The 17,184-nt window shown below is 40.2% G+C and overlaps 1 protein-coding gene across 2 annotated transcripts in view; it reads left to right on the top strand.

Moving 5' to 3' along the window:
• Window positions 1-616: 616 nt before the first annotated feature.
• LOC119652975 (progestin and adipoQ receptor family member 4) overlaps window positions 617-17,184 on the top strand; it is a 135,141-nt gene continuing 118,573 nt past the window's right edge. Inside the window, exon 1 of one of the 2 annotated variants that reach the window (XM_038057385.1) lies at window positions 617-1,042. The gene's annotated coding sequence lies outside the window, so the exon portion shown is untranslated. Of the gene's footprint in view, window positions 1,043-1,065; window positions 1,346-17,184 lie in introns of those variants that run through there. The other variant, XM_038057384.1, reaches the window with a different exon arrangement.

The following is a 17,184-nucleotide window of genomic DNA, read 5'->3' as shown; positions in this document are numbered from 1 at the left end:
GCATAAGAACAAGTACATTTCTGTGTCAGAAAACATTGTTTTTCTTCAAAAAGTAAAGTGGAAACGAACAAACACTACTTTTGTTGTATGCGTGTGTCCTTTCAATTTAGTGCTGCTTGAATACTGCTTTTATCCTTCCATTCTATTGCTCCCATTTCATAAATCCAGTGAAGTTAAATCAGTTTCAGGTATTTCCTTGCATATTATTATTCCCTTTCGAAATATCGGTAATTTTTCATAGTGAAAGTTCAAGGATTGATGCCGTTCGAAGCTCTTTTCAGTTCGAAACATTGAGAAGAAATCCAAGTCCATACTCGTGTCTATGTGGAAAAGCGAAAAGTTGTAAACTGGGGTTGGATGACTTTCAAAGGCTAGAACATAACGAAGCTTTCAGCATGCAGGGGGGAAATGTTTGGGGAATTTTCGGAAACTCAGACAAAGTTGGACAATTCAATGAAATGGGGGTTCGTTTTCGTGCGCGTGTTAGTGGTGAGCTTGACGAGTAGCACTACACAGATATGGGGTGGTTTTTCGAAAAACTCCCTCCAATTTCGAATTATTTACCGCAACGTTGCTGCTTAGACAGTATGTCGTCAAGATGAAAGGGGACTAGGGAACTAGTCTGCAGTTACTAGGCTCGCTTTTACTATTTTTCGGACTCAGTTCTGTTGAAATAAGGCTCGATTGGCATTCGTTTCCATCGAAGTTAGATTTTTTTAAGCAAACCGCGGATTTGTGAATGCGGTGGAGTGACGTTTTTAATCCTAGATCAGCGACCTTTCTGAAAGGATTTGTGTGAATGGTTTGTTGCGGTGGAGTTCTTTGGAGCAAAGTGGATTCGTGATAAATGTTGTAATCCCCAAGTCTTCCTCATATAAACGCGTTGAAAAGTGAATTGAATAATAGTGTCCTAGTTGTGTAGTATGTATGTATGAAGAACGGCGAACCTATTTTTAGAAGAATTTGCCTGCGAGTAGCTAGGTTGGGCCTTACAGCTGAACGGCAGAATCTGAAAAAGAATCACATAAAGCAGCTGGTGAAAGTGAGTGTGTTACGATTTTCCAGAAAAAATGCAGTTCCAGCACATGGAAATTAATTAAAAGTTAATTTGATGCATTTCCTCGCCTGTAATGAATAAAATTGGATGCTGTGACACAATTAACGGTGCCAGGAAAATATGTATGGATGTGTGTATGTGTAACTTTCACGTATATATGGAAGTGTGTATGTGTACAGATGAAACATGGTCACCTATTACATCAGCTACTAAATGGATTTGATAGGCACGTTCGAAGTTAATTAAACGGACGGTAGTTACTGCTGCAGAGAAGATTTGGGAAACAAGGTAAAGGCGATCGTGAGATGGGTTATTGATGGAGATGCCTGTACATATGCCAAATTAGTCCTCTCAAAGTTCTTCCTGAGTAAGAAAATCTGGTTACGGCTTTTTATCGAAGTGTCCATAAATGGTCGTTATTGTCAATATAAAACAAAGATTTTGCACTTGGACACTACTTTCGAACAAAGATATGTATGTATAAATCCAGAGAAACTTTTCATAAAGAAGAAAATTTACCCAAACAAAGTTCTAATTCGCTGTAAAATTGGTTATGCCGTGCAATAACTTTCTTATTGGACTGTTGGATTGAATAGCTGTTCCATAGATAGACACCTGCAATATAGTTACATATGTATAATGCATAACAATGTATATAGCCATACAAACGTACATTTATATTTCAATGGAGTTTTTTTCATTCGCAACGGTTTAGTTTTGATGACGAAAGTAGGAATATTTTATAAGAACATGTGCTCTGTTCTCCTCGGTTCTTCCTTATTGCAGCAAACGAATTTCCTGCTTCATTTATTCAGTCCCCTAACAGTGGCAAAAAGTCCTTCTTCACATATCCTCGCTCTGTCTTCATAAATTCACTGGCCCGTACTTTTGTTTAGTCAGTCTATTTTTTGAGTGGTGTAAGTGGAATATATAAGATAGACCCAATGCTGCAAGTCCTAATAATACTCGAAAAAAATCCGTGCCCCGCAAAGTTCATATCACACAACTGCACTGTGGCAGCAGCAGCTTATCTACATATCAGTATCCGTAAAATGAGCTGCAAAATACACTTCAAATTATTATTTTTCCATTCAATACCTTACACAGGTCTACAAAAGGTACTAGTCACCTTCTCAAAGTTCAGGATCTTTAATATTCTCCCTCCATAGCCATATTCGCTTTAAGACATGTTAGTTACGTGCGATGTTTTAGTGTGTAGGCAACTAGGTCAGGATTTTCGTTACATAAATCTAGAATCGTGCAAGATATTGCCTTTGGAAAAATAGTATATATTTACCTACACACGTTTTCGCCAAGGTGGCAACGGTGGGTGAATGTTGATATATCTAACGAATTTTGAAGGACTCCGAGAAAGTCTCCAGATGCACTTCGACAGAGAACACTCCTATAGAATGGGGATGTACAAACGCATACATATATTTTTGATTGTACTCAAATACTTGGTTTAGTTGTTTATGGCATAGTTTGTTGAGAGGAGCTATTGTTTTGAAATTCATCACTCCAAAGTGGAAGTTGGTCCAGGTACTAGGTACTGGTAGTGACCAGTAGTGCTTAGTGAGGCAGGGTAAATCCTTGCTGCCATCCCAGCTCTAAATAATTTACAATGTATGATATACTGTGAAGGCACAGTCTTTTTTCATCCATATTAACGGAAAACGCACTTTTTTATTTGCTATAATGCTTTTTTAACTATTCAAAAATAATATCTAAAAATTTTTCAGTGAGGAAAATTTTTTAAATGGTTGAAAAAGTCAATTTTGTGAGCCGATTAGCAAGTAATATTGGACTGCCTTTCGCCATTTAACTCTATACTTTATTTAGTATCATATTGTTATATTTTTCACTCCTTAGTGGGGTAAATATATTCACACAGTTTTATTATTACTATTTTCCACCACCATTTTGCACTTTGCAGTGCATTTTGCACTGTTCTTCAGATTCACTATCATTACACTAAGCTATGTGCAAGTGATAAGCTCACATCAGTGAGACAAATACATTTATACGTAGCCCGCAATGTATTTTATATGTATATACAGCATGTCAAACTACTCACTTTAGTGTGATATTCATATTTTGTATTTTGCGTTGCTGTAAGTTTACACGGAAGAGAAAACTTTGAGCCACTATAACTTTATAATAAAAGCGTACTTTTGATCTTGATCAAACTTGGGGGTATCTGTTTCACACCGTAGTATATTTGACGGCCACTGCTACTTTATACCTCAGATAATAGATTATAGCTCAGATAAACTTAAGGGGGTTTCCAGTCAATTTCCCCAAAACATATAACATAGTTAATAATATACAATTATTGACTTAATTTCAGTAGATATCGATATGGATTGCATTTTTGTGTCTGGACACCGAATAGAAGCAGCTTTATGATTTTTTTTCAGATTTTTTTCGATGTGTAGTTTCTTAGAATGTTAAAAAATCATCACTTACAACCCTCGCATTCCCCACTTTTCCAACAAATGTTAAAATTAAAACTTGGCATCAGAAAGTAATAATCGAGACGTTTCATTTGTTACTCAACATGACTGTATTATCTGAAGACAAATGTACACCTTCTTTCGCACATATGAGCCCCCCCCCCCCTTTTTAAACTCAACGCAGAAAAATGTGACTTATTACATGAATGGACGTTCACAGTTCCCACCTTCCCACCAAATTTCATGTCAATAGGTATATCCGTTTCTGAGAAAAATGCGTGTGACCGACAGACAGACAAACATTGAACCAATTTAAATAAAGTTTCGTTTTACAGACAAGAGCTGGGGAGAAGTGGATTTTTCATGAATGGAATTTTAGTATTTCACTCGAATGTCAATTATTTTCGTTAATTATGACGTCAGTATCTTATTTGTATGGCTTAAGATGCAGTAAATTAGCGCGAAATTGATGAGTTTCAACTGCCATAACTTGGACGTTGATAGTCAGATTTTCCATAAAATTTGGTGTACGTATGCGCGACCTTGCCCCTATCCTGGTAGTACTCTTAGGATGCAATTAAGGACGGTTTTTCAGTCAATTTCTAAAGGTTGGTAATATACCATCAGTAAGTTTATTTGGGCAGATATCGCAATGGAACGTATATTGGGGCCTAGATTTCGTATAAGCGTAGTTTCCGAAAATGAGCCCTGTCTCACTTTAAATGTGCACATTGTGACTCTTTGCTTTGACACATTTTACAACCCACGTCAAAATTAATTGCAGTATCGGGAAGTACTAATCGAGGCCTTTCATTTGATATCCAATATGACTATATCCGGTGAAAAACATGCCTCCTTGCATGTATGGGGAGCCCCGTTTTAATCTCCACTTAAATTTATGTCACTCGATTTCATAGTTCCCATCTGTTCATCAAATTTTGTTGGGATTGGTTTAGTCGTTTTGAGAAAGGTGTGTGTGACAGACAGACAGATATATAGACAGTGAATAGAGTTTTAAAAAAGTTCCCTTTTATACAAAACGTTAAAAGAGCTGGGGAGGAGTGGATTCTTCATAAATTCCATCGGCATGTTATTTGCATGGTTTCGGATGCAGTAAATTCGCACGAAATTGATAAGGTTGAACTGCTACAACTTCGACACTAATAGACGGATTTCCATGAGACCTGGGGTGGCACGCACGATACTCTCCTCTATGTTGTGCATTTAGTGCTCCTAGGATGAACTTAAGGAAGGTTTCCAGTCAATTTCTAAAAGTTGGCCATATACTATTATAGTAAGTTTATTTGAACAGATATCGGAACAGGACATATTTTGAAACCTAGATAGATAGATAGAAAGATAGATTCATATTACCCTGTTTTTTCAGATTTTTAGGTTTGGTAAACCAAAATCAGGCCTGTCTCACTTTAAATGTGCATGTTTTTGCTCCTTACTCGCGCATTTTGAAACTTACATCAAAACTAATACCAGTTTCAAAAAGTCCTAATCGCAACCTTTCATTTAAGTATATTTGGTGAAAAGAAATTTTACAGCCCCCTTTGCATATATAGGGAGCACCCTTTAAACTGCACGAATTTATGTTACTCACTGTATGCGTGGGAATTCATAGTTCCCATATGCCCACCAAATTTCGTTCATATTGGCTTAGCCGTTTTGAGAAAAGTGCGTATGACAGACAGACAGTAAGTAGATTTTAATAAGGTTTTGTTTTATACAAGACTTTAAAAAGGGAAGTTGTTGTATATACAAATATCCGCCTGTGATCGATATACTCCGAAACCGTTCGACCGTTCACCATGAAAATTAGTATACACGCATATTTATTTTTTAATGAAGAAAGTTTTTACATTAGTTACGTTTCTGTAACTCATCACATGGCGTTGCAGGGGATCAATTTCTACACCGTTCACCCAATCTCTAGGAAAATTGACGATTGCGATAGTAGTAAGTTATTACTTTTATTCGTGATTGGTTAAGGTTTTAAATGTAATATTAGTTCTGTTCTAATTTTGTCTATTGGAAACATATAAATGTTTACAAACATTACACTCCAAGAATTATTTAAAATAGCAATAAAAAATCTAACATTGGAAGACCAACCAGACATGCAGCAGAGCTGCTGAAATATCCGAATAACGAAACCAGAGCGAATCAGAGCCTCTACTTCAACTACTGTTGAAACATAAGAAAAGCGAATTGACAACCTGCGGGTTTGAGCTAAAGCCTCAAAGGCTGCCGAAAAATTGCAACAATATGATGTACGAACTGCAAATCTACTTTAAAAGTTGATGCGATTTCCGAAGAGCAAGAGACAGGACGTCAAGCTGAAAGCTCCTGACGAGCTCGATAAAGATAGAGATTCGATCTCAATAAAGCAGCATTCAATTACAATGAAGGAATCGAAATATCCTCATTGATCTAATACCAGAGCCACTTCTTACCCATAGTGCTGGAAGTACTCAAGAATCCAAACACTTCTTTACAACATATTCGGAAATACAAATGGTACCGTTTGGAGCTACGAATATGGTAATTTCATACCCACATACAAAGTGAAACAAGTCGGAATACCGGAAGCTCGCGCCTCGGATATAAAGTTTTTGTGTTCATCTAGCTACCAATCTAACATAATCCTTTATACTTTTCAAACTACACGATATACGTACATATTACAGCCATAGATATTATCCTCACCCTAAACAAACAAACTGCCTATTTCCGAATACTGTATATAAATTGATCGTACCCATTTTTCCGATTTACTTCGTGCACAAAAGCATACATACATACATATATATAGTACGTATATTAAATACGGCTGGTTTAATGTTCATATATATCTATAATTAAAACAACATGTCTCAGTGAAGACTAAGAGAATTTGTTTTCATAGACAAAGATGTAAAGAACATAGACAACTTTAGTTCACATATATAGTAGATACACATCTATATAATATTTTGCTACTACAATAATATCTATCTGAATTACAGATTACCTGTAAATTTCATTAGCACGCATATACACACATGTCTGTTAGGAGTAACTGCTATTCATGTGCAAATGACTAAAAACTTAATATAAAATAATTCTTTTCCACCCGATTCATATGAACTTACTTCGTTGTGGTATTGACGAATTGATTTGGCATGATGGCGTCATACACGTTGTAGAATGCACGAAATTCACACAAATGTTAAAGTTTCACCCTCTATAACTTTGTTAATAATAGTTGGATTGGTATTGTGCACTGGATTATCCCTTACACCTATGCCAGATTTTGTGTTTCTGGGATGGACTTAAGGGGGGTTGCCGGGGAAATTTCTAAAATATGGAAATATGTCTTTATTAACTTTAATCATCATCAACGGCGCAACAACCGGTATCCGGTCTAGGCCTGCCTTAATAAGGAACTCCATAAATCCCGGTTTTGCGCCGAGGTCCACCAATTCGATATCTCTATAAGCTGTCTGGCGTCCTGGCCTACGCCATCGCTCCATCTTAGGCAGGGTCTGCCTTGTTTTCTTTTTCTATCATAGATATTGCCCTTATAGACTTTCCGGGTTGGATCATCCTCATTCATACGGATTAAGTGACCCGCCCACCGTAAGCTATTGAGCCGGATTTTATCCACAACCGGACGGTCATGGTATCGCTTATATATATTATATATTTCGTCATTGTGTAGGCTACGGAATCGTCCATCCTCATGAAGGGGGACAAAAATTCTTCGGGGGATACTTCTCTCGAACGCGGCCAAGGGTTTATTAACTTTATTTGTGCAAATATCGGAGCCGGATGTATTTTGACGCCTAGATTTCGTCGAGATACATCACTGTGATTTTTTTTAGATTTTTCAGTTAGATGGGTTCTGAGAACGAGACCTGTCGCACTTTCTGAAGGTCATATTTTGAGCCCTCACTCCCCTATGTTTCACTGCTAATTGAGTCGTTTCGTTTGATACCCCACATGTCCACATTTTATGAAAAAAAAATTTGCACCCTCCATTCACATGTACGGGGAGCCCCCCTTAAACTTAATACTAAATGGCGTCACTTGCTGCATGTAAAGGGAACAACAGGTCACATACTCTTACCAATTTTCATGACAATCGTTTCAGCCGTTTCTGAATAATTCGATGTGACAGACAGACAGGCAGACAGACGGACGGACAGACAGGCATCGACTCGATTCTAATAAGGCTTTGTTTCACATAAAACCTTAAAGAGTGTTTCATCAGGTTGGTTCACTTCTTCCAGTACCTAAAGAAAACCCGACGTTTTTGCAAATATACATAAGCAGAACAAAGTCTGCTGGGTCCAGCTACTGTATTATAAAAATGAGTGGAACAGAATAGTTACAGAACAGTTACAGAAATAACTACTCAATTAAAGATAGCAGCTATTTGAGGTTCCTTTTATCATCAAATTTCTAAGATCGAGAAGTCACAAAACCATTTATATCTCGCTTGTGGAAATTCATGGTGCACTTGGCAATTATGGAAGGCTGTCGAAGAAGAAATTAATCCAACAATGCCAAATATAGTACCTGGAGCAGTAAAACCAATTTATAAATACTTAAGCTAAGATGAGTTACTAACGCGTTGCTTGGGCAAATTTAGCCAAAACTCGACTCGAATAAATAACGTGATTGAGGATAGCAGTAGCAAAACTGTCCCCAATATTACTGTTAACTTTGCAGTAATTCAGTTCAATGATGCTACTGCTACTGCGCGCACCTAAAATTAGACAAATATATTAAATTTTTGAAATTTGGGAGAATTTTTTCAATGAGAACCACGCAAAAATTGATAACACTATGTTCAGAAGCGTGCCAGACTGTCAAAATTAAAAAGGTGTGTCCAAATTTAGGTGCGTGTAGTGGATTTACATCAGAACTAGAAGAATATTTTTATTGATTTAATTACAGATCACTTGGAAAGCCTGGGTACTACCCGGCGCGTTTCCATATGTTTGTGATCTCGCGCTGCAATATCTCGATGCAGCAGGCGCTATCATTTTTTTCTTTTTTGTAGTCATGAAATTTTCATCTTATGGATTCAAGATTCAATGGTTTCTTTTTAACGATTTGTGCAAAACAAAATCTTATTAAAATTAATTCATTGTTTGTCTGTCGTCTCTCTGTCACACGCACTATTCCCCAAAACAACTGCAACGATTCAAACAAAATTTGGTGGACATATGAAATCCCACACGTACAGTAAGTGGTGAAGTTTAAAGGGGGGCGGGGTTATCCATACATGCGGGGGAAAGTGTCAATTTTTTTTCCGCTGAATATAGTTACGTGGGGTATTAAGCACTCGATCAGAACTTTCTGAAACTGATATTAGTTTCAACGTAAATTGCTAAATACGTAAGTGAGGAATCAAAATATGCACACTTGAAGTGAGAAAAGACTCATTTTGGGAAATTACTCGACACGAAAACGGAAAAAATCGGGGTGATGCGCTTATAGGAAATCTAGGCCTCCAAATATGTTCCATTCCGATATCTGCTCAAATAAAATTACTAATATTATAGTTTATTAACAACTTTTTATAATTGACTGAAAACCCCCTTAAGTTCATCGTACCAGCAACGGCATTAAGGACCATATCGCGCATAACACTGAACGTGAAAATCCGGTTATTAGTATCAAAGTTATGGCAGTTCAAACTTATTAATTTCGTGCGAATTTACTGCATCTTATGCCACGCAAATAAGATGATGACGTCATAATAAAGGAGGATAATTGACGCTCGAGTGAAATATTAAAGTTCTATTTATGAAGAATCTACTTTTCCCAATCCCTTATAAGGTTTTTTGTAAAACAACATCTTATTACAATTGGCTTGCTGCCGGTTGCCACATCCATTTTTCTCAGGAACGGTTATAACTATCGACACGAAATTCAGTGCGAAGGCGGTAATTGTGAACGCCCACAAATGCAGGAAGTTCCGTATTTATGTGGAACTTAAGGAGGGCCTCCATACATTAATACAGAGGGGTGTGTTTTTCACCAAATATAGTCATGTGGGGTATCACATGAAAGGCCTCTATTAGTACTTTTCAGTGCTGTTGGTCTCAGCTCCGACATTTAATGAAAAACGGTAAAATGGTAATTTCTTTCGCCAACCAATTCTCAGAATCTACCCAACCGAAAAATTCGAGAAAATTACGAAGCTGCCACTATATGGTGCCTAAGCTTCGAAATACCCTCCACAGATATATGTTTAAAGGAAATTAATAATAGTATAAAATCATCATTAGTAGTAATATAGGTTATAACGAAGAGAATAATCCCACCAGGTTTAGTGGGAATCGCAAACTTGTGGTGGATCAAAGCTGTTGAGTTTAAAATAACACTCCACTAGAATAAATCATTTATCATCATCAACGGCGCAACAACCGGTATCTGGTCTAGGCCTACCTTAATAAGGAATTAAAGATATCCCGGTTTTGCGCCGAGGTCCACCAATTTGATATCCCTAAAAGCTTTCTGTCGTCCTGACCTAAGCCATCGCTCCATCTCAGGCAGGGTCTGCCTCGTCTTCTTTTTCTATCATAGATATTCCTTTTATAGACTTTCCAGGCTGGATCATCCTCATCCATATGGATTAAGTGACCCGCCCACCGTAACCTATTGAGCCGGATTTTATCCACAACCGGACGGTCATGATAGATTTCATAGATTTCGTCGTGATGTAGGCTACGGAATCGTCCATCCTCATGTAGGGGGCCAAAAATTCTTCGGAGGATTCTTTTCTCGAACGCGGACCAGGGTTCGAATTTTCCTTGCTTAGAACCCCAGTCTCCGAGGAATACATAAGGACTGGCAAGAACATAGTCTTGTACAGTAAAAGCTTTGATCCTATGGTAAGACGTTTCGAGCGAAACTATTTTTATAAGCTGAAATAGGCTCTGCCGGCTGCCAATAACCGTGCGCGGAGTTCATCGTCGTAGCTGTTATCGGTTGTGATTTTCGACCCTAGATAGGAGAAACTATCAACGGTCTTAAAATTGTATTCTCCTATCTCTATTCTTCCCGTTTGACCAGCGCGGTTTGGTGTTGCTGGTTGGTTGGTTTTTCGTGCTGACATTGCCACCATATATTTTTCCTTGCCTTCATTGATGTGCAGCCCAAGATCTCGCGCCGTACCTTTTGCATTTACCCCAGCATCACGGATCACTTTCTTCAGGGTCACGTTAAAGAGGACGCATGATAAGGCTTCCCCTTGTCGTAGACTGGTGTTGATGTCGAATGGTCTTGAAAGTGATCCTGCTGCTTTTACCTGTCTTGCACATTGGCCAGGTTCAGCCTAGTCTGTCTTATCAATTTCGTCGGGATGGCTATGCTGTCATAGGTGGCTTTAAAGTCGATGAATAGATAGTGCAACTGTTGTCCATATTCCAACAGTTTTTCCATCGCTTGCCGCAGAGAGAAAATCCGATCTGTTACTGATTTGCCTGGGATGAAGCCTCTTTGGTATTGGCGAATGATGTTCTGGGCGTATGCGGCTATCCGGCCTAGCAAGATAGTGGAGAATATCTTATAGATGGTACTCAGCAACGTGATACCTCTACAATTGCTGCACTGCGTGATATTTCCTTTTAATGTATGGGACAGATAATACCTCTTTGCCAGTCGTCAGACATTGATTCGTTGTCCCACACCTTGAGCACAAGCTGATGAACCATTTAGTGTAATTGGTGGCCTCCATATTTAACCAATTCGGCTGTAATTCTATCGGCTCCTGGCGACTTGTGATTTTTAAGCCGATGAATTCTACACTTGGTGGTGGCAATATTTGTCCGTCGTCTTCAGTTGGCGGGACCTGCAACTCGCCGATGTTCTGGTTGTTCAGTAGTTCATCAAAGTACTCAACCTATCGATCCAATATGCCCATTCTGTCGGAAATCAGAGGGAACTTTTTGACTCGGCAGGATGAGCATCAAGTGTATAAGGCTTCATCCTGTTGGCTTGTTGGTAAAACTTCCGCGCCTGGTGCGGTTGTGCCCTGTACTGTTCGAGTTCACAGACCTGTTGGTTCTCCCAGGCTTCCTTTTTCCGTCTGCGAAGTCACTTCTCCGTAGGACGGAGTTCGTGATAAGTCGCGTGCCCGAGTCCTTTGAGAATGCAACATTATTCAGTATGCAGCGTTCTTCTGTTCCGTTGTTAACTTACATTCATCGTCAAATCAGTAGTTCCGACTTTTTTTGCTGGGGCCAAATATGTTTGTGGCCATATTTATGATAACGCTCTTCAGGTGATTGTGAAGATCATTTGTTGATGCTTTACTCCATGACCTCTGTTGGTTGCGGCTATTGCGGCATCCATTTCCCTTTTATAGGTGCCGCGGAGAGCTGTGTTGTGGATGGCTTCAGTGTTAACTCTCACCTGATTGTCAGAGAGGATTGTAGGTGGTGTTGTTTTTCGAGCTTGGAGCACCATGCCAACGAGATAATGATCCGAGTCTATATTGGCTCCCTTATATGTTCTGACATTCATCAAGTCTGAGAGGTGGCGGCGTTTTATCAACACGTGGTCAATTTGGTTGAAAGTATTCCCGTCTGTATCATTTGTATTTTGATGTAAGTTATGGGAGCCAGCGTATCGCCTGAATACGGGCTCCGTCCCTACTTGGCTGTTAAAGTCCCCAAGCATGATTTTAATATCATATTTGGGACAGGCTTCGAGGGTTCGTTCTATTGCCTCGTAGAAGGTATCCTTCTCTGACTCTGCAGTCTGCTCTGTGGGGGCGTGAACGTTAATGAGGCTTATATTTCTAAATTTGCCTCGCAAGCCCAGAGTGCATAGCCGCCCGCTTATGTTTTTAAAGCCGACAACAGCAGGTTTCATTTTTTGACTAACTAAAAAACCTACTCCGGGCACATGGTTTACTGGATGGCCGCTATAATATATGATATAGCGACCAGGAAACCAGTCCCTGTCCAACGCATCTTCTGTCCTGTAACGCTGTTACATCAGCCCTATATTAGGACAGGGTATCGGCTAGCTGCATGGCAGCTCCACTTACAGGGAGCGCATGTTCCATGAGAAAATGTGCAAATCGTTATTCCTTTGTCGTTACCGGGATCGTCGTTGTGTTATCCACCTAGTCCGAGGCTCCTGTTGTGGCTTTGCTGCTTCGGTTTTCCGTGTAGGGTTGTCAGCCCTACCGAATCGCCAACCTGGAGGACCAGGTAATACAATTTGTCCGGTTTTTAGGCGTGGGAGACTCGCCTTTATCCGTCTCCGTACAGCTTTTCGTTAAGAAAGAGCTCCTAGCGGTCAACACGGGGAGGTGGAGATAGGGTTTGATAGTAGAGCTGTTGGTGTTGGTTCAGCAAGCGTTTCCCACTTTTTATGCTCCATCGTGGTTCGCCCTGGGACCTATACTACCCTTTGAGCACCCGTCTCTTCCGTCTTTTGTCAAACAAATTATGCTGGTGTAAAGAATATTGCACTTTACCCTGTATGAAGCCCTTTATTTTTTAAGTAGTTAGGATCAGCCTAAATGCTTGGCATGTAGTGCTAGTATTAAGTAAAATCCGGGATTTTCCGAGATTGTGACAACTCGGAAAAAATAATAAAATCCTCAACTCTTCTCGAAATGAAGGGGCCACAATTAAATTTTAACCTATATGTACAAATTAAATAGTCTTGCACTTTCTTCTCCATGCATTTTTGTTCAATGTTGTTATTATGGGGGATAGCAACATCAATAATATACGCGGAGCGACCCGGCTTGTCAACTAACAGTACGTCAGGCTTGTAATGTGCAGTATGGCGATCAGTCAGAACTTGCCGGTCGCAATACATGTTGTAAGCAGAACTATCAAGTACTGCTTACGTATCAGCGCAACATGATGAATTCAATTCAATTCATTGATTTAACTTTTTATGATCGTGTAAAAAACAATGAAATCTGTAATGAATATATTATGAAAAATTTGCTTTTCTGGCTGGTAGAGTTATGTTTTCGTGCTTACCTAAGGTTGCACCGGCAAACACAATTACCATGCGTGCGGAATGCGGACGAGCGAAGCTGTGAACCGCACGCAGCTTCAATGTAGAATGAAGATTTCAGGTCGGCAAAGTTCGCTCCACGTCGCAAGGTTCGTTCTGATAACAGATTACGCCACTTGCAATTTGGCGCTGCTTTTGGTTTTTGGCTGCTATTTTTGAATGTGATTAATTTGAATGAATTTGTTTTCAGAAGGCTACTTATTTATGTCCCGTCGCTTCCAGTCATTGAAATTGAATTTAAGCCCGAGGTATGTATGCCCACTCTTAGTGGCATTTAATTTTCACAACAGTGCACGATGAATAACTTGCACAGTACTTGAGGATGATATCCTCGTGTTTTCGCGTAGTCATGACAAGCATTGACAGCATTGTCGACAATTTTTTTCCACGCTGCGAGACTCAAAGCTCTCCATCAACTAGGCGAAGTGCCACCTCTGGAAAAACGTAGTTACCGTTTCTGGATACCAGATTGCCACGAATGGTGTGCGTCAACCAGCGCCCAAAATCCAGACAATAGCTGACTTCGCTAAGTCAGTAGATTCTTCTTAATTACGACATTTTCTCGGCATTATCATCATCATCAACAGCGCAACAACCGGTTCCCCCTCCAGCCTCCAGACATCGGATTCTGCCACCAATTAGATATCCCTAAAAGCTGTCTGGCATCCTAGCTTATGCCATCGCTCTATCTCCGGCAAAGCCTGCCACTTCTTCTTTTTTCTATTATACATATTGGCCTTATAGCCATCCTCACAGATATGGATTAGGTGACCAGCTCTCCGCAACCGGTTGAGCCGAATTTTGTCCACATGATCATGGTAATCTCATAGATTTCGTCGTTATAGAGGCTGCGGCCAAAATTCTTCGGAGGATTCTTCTCTTGAACGCGGACCAGAGTTCGCAATTTTTCTTGTTAAGAATTCAGGTCTCTGAAGAATACATAAGGACTGGCAAGATCATTGTCTTGTACAGTGAAAGATTCGACCCTATGGTGAGACGTTTCGAGCGAAATTATTTTTGTAAGCTGAAGTAGACTTTGTTGGCTGCCAAAAACCGTGCGCGGATTTCATCGTCGCAGCTGTTATCGATTGTGATTTCCGACCTTAGATAGGGGAAATTTTCAACGGTCTCAAAGTTGAAGTCTTCTATGTTTATTGTCCTTGTTTGATCAGTGCGATTCGATGTTATTGGTTTTTTGTTCTTTGGCGCTGACATTGTCACCATGTACTTTGCGTTGCCTTCATTAATGTATAGCCCACGATTTCGCGCCGCCTGATCGATCTGGATAAAGGTAGACTGTACATCTCCGATTATTCTTCCCATAATGTCAATATCGTCACTGCAGCCCAATATTTGGGTGGACTTGAAGAGGATGATGCCTCTTGCGTTAACTTCTGCATCACGGATCACTTTTTCCTGAGCTAGGTTAAAGAGGACGCATGATAGAGATAGATGTTGAATGGTCTCGAGAATGATCCTGTTGCTTTTATCTGGCCTCGCACACTGGTCAGGATCAGCCTAATCAGTCTTATCAATTTCATCGGGATATCGAATTCTCTCATAGCTGGGCAAGATAACGGAGAATATCTTATAGATGGTATTCAACAACGTGATACCTCTATAATTTCTGCACAGGGTAATCTTCTTTATCCCTTCTTATGTATTGGACAGATAATGCCTCGTTTCCAGTCGTCAAGCATTGATTCGCTGTCCCACACCTTGAGCGTCAGTTGATGAGCCGCTTGGTGTAGTTGGTCGTTTCCATATTTAAAGAGTTCGGCTGTAATTCCATCGGCTCCTGGCGACTTATGGTTTTTAAGTTGATGAATTGCACGGACTGTGCCTTCCATGCTTGGTGGCGGGAATTATATCCGTCGTCTTCAGTTGGCGGCACGTCTAACTCGCTGATATCCTGGTTGTTGTAAAGTTCACCAAAATACCCACCCCATCGCTACAATATACCCATTCTGTCAGAAATCAAATTTAATTCTTTGTCTCGGTAGGAGAAGAATTGAGTTGCATGAGGCTTCACCCTGCTGACTTCTTGATAAAACTTCTTTGATTGCATCCAGAACGCGGCAGACGTGCAAACTTTGCTCACCGAATTGCTGAAAGGCTCGTCATCAAAGCGCGAGGGTCTCGCATGGACGACAACAGCCATCGACGCCTTCCAACGCTGGAAGGTTAGCATCGTTTATGTCACAACTTCGGCTTTTCTCTCCCGGCCAAGCCTTCTCATCCTTCGAGCGGACGTCGCCGGATGGAAGTTGGGCCTCATTGGAATTCTTTTCTAGAAAGTTATCGCCGAAAAAACGGAGGTACTGGACATACGATCACGAGTCTCTCGCTGTCTTCACCGCTGTTGAAGACTTCCAACGTATCTTGGAAGCTTGACAAATTTCGGTCCTCACTGATCATCGCCGACTGGCTTTGGCTGCCGGGCTGAGTCCTAAGAAAGCGTCGCTGCATCCGTCGAGACAGGGGTGAACATAACCTCGTGGCGGACGCGCTCTCGCGAGTTAACACCATGGAGATGCCTACGCTACGCGAAATTCATTAGTGAAACTCTAGAAACGGGGTTCGTATTATGGAATCGGACTGCCAGCTCGGTTCAGGCCCAAACACAACAGCGGAGTGATTGCGTCCGTGCGAATTGAGAGAGCTGTCAAATGGAGTTTATCACATGAACTTGTATGAGGCAATATAAAGTAAGTACGATGTGCAATGCACTACGCAAAAAAGTTCGGAAAGTTGAACTTTTGCGATACGTGACAGACAGTTAGTTGCGTCATTTGCAATATGGCGACAGTAATTGTTGAATGTAATTAATTCGAATGAGTTCGTTTTGAGAACTGCGGAGGCACTATTTTCGTTGCGAATGCTAATATTAATGTCACTTGCATTAATTCGGTAGCTTCTATTCTCTCTATCTCCTCAAATAAGCCTACTAAACGTATATTATCAAATTAACTGAAAAACCGCCCAGCATAGAGGACAGTATCGGGCATACGTATGCCAGGTTTCATGGAAATCCGGCTAGTAGTGTCAAAGTTATGGCAGTTCAAACCTATCGTTTTCCTGCGAATTTATTGCATCATAAGCCATGCAAATAAGATACTGTCTACGTCGGATTTAGTGGGGGTCTGCATACATGCATAAAGGGGGTTTGAATTTTTTTCACCAGATATAGTTATGTTTGGTATTAAAAGTTTCGGGTAATACTTTCCGAAGCTTCTCTTAATTTGGACACTTGTTGAAAGGCCGGGGGGAGGGGGGGGGGGGGGGGGGGGGGTCGTAAGTGATCACTTTTTTCATGGACTCATTCTCAACAACTACCCGACCCAATAATCTGAATAAAATCAAGAGACTGCCACCATAGGCTCCGAAATACGCTCCATGCCAATGTCTGTTCAAATGAAGTTAAAAATAGTATGATATATTACTTTGATTTTTAGTAATGGACTCAAAAACCCTCCTTAAGTTCATCCTGGAATCGCGAAATGCAGCAATGTAGGCGATGACATTGAGCCTGAACCTACCAAGTTTGGTGGAAATCGTATTATTACTAAGTTATAATAGCTCGAAGTTATCACTTCTGCGCAAATTCAAGACTTTGAATAT

Source organism: Hermetia illucens, chromosome 3 (genome assembly GCF_905115235.1).
Source record: "Hermetia illucens chromosome 3, iHerIll2.2.curated.20191125, whole genome shotgun sequence".
NCBI lineage: Eukaryota > Metazoa > Arthropoda > Insecta > Diptera > Stratiomyidae > Hermetia > Hermetia illucens.
Note: the sequence above shows the minus strand (reverse complement) of the source record. Positions and strands in the feature narration are given on the sequence as shown.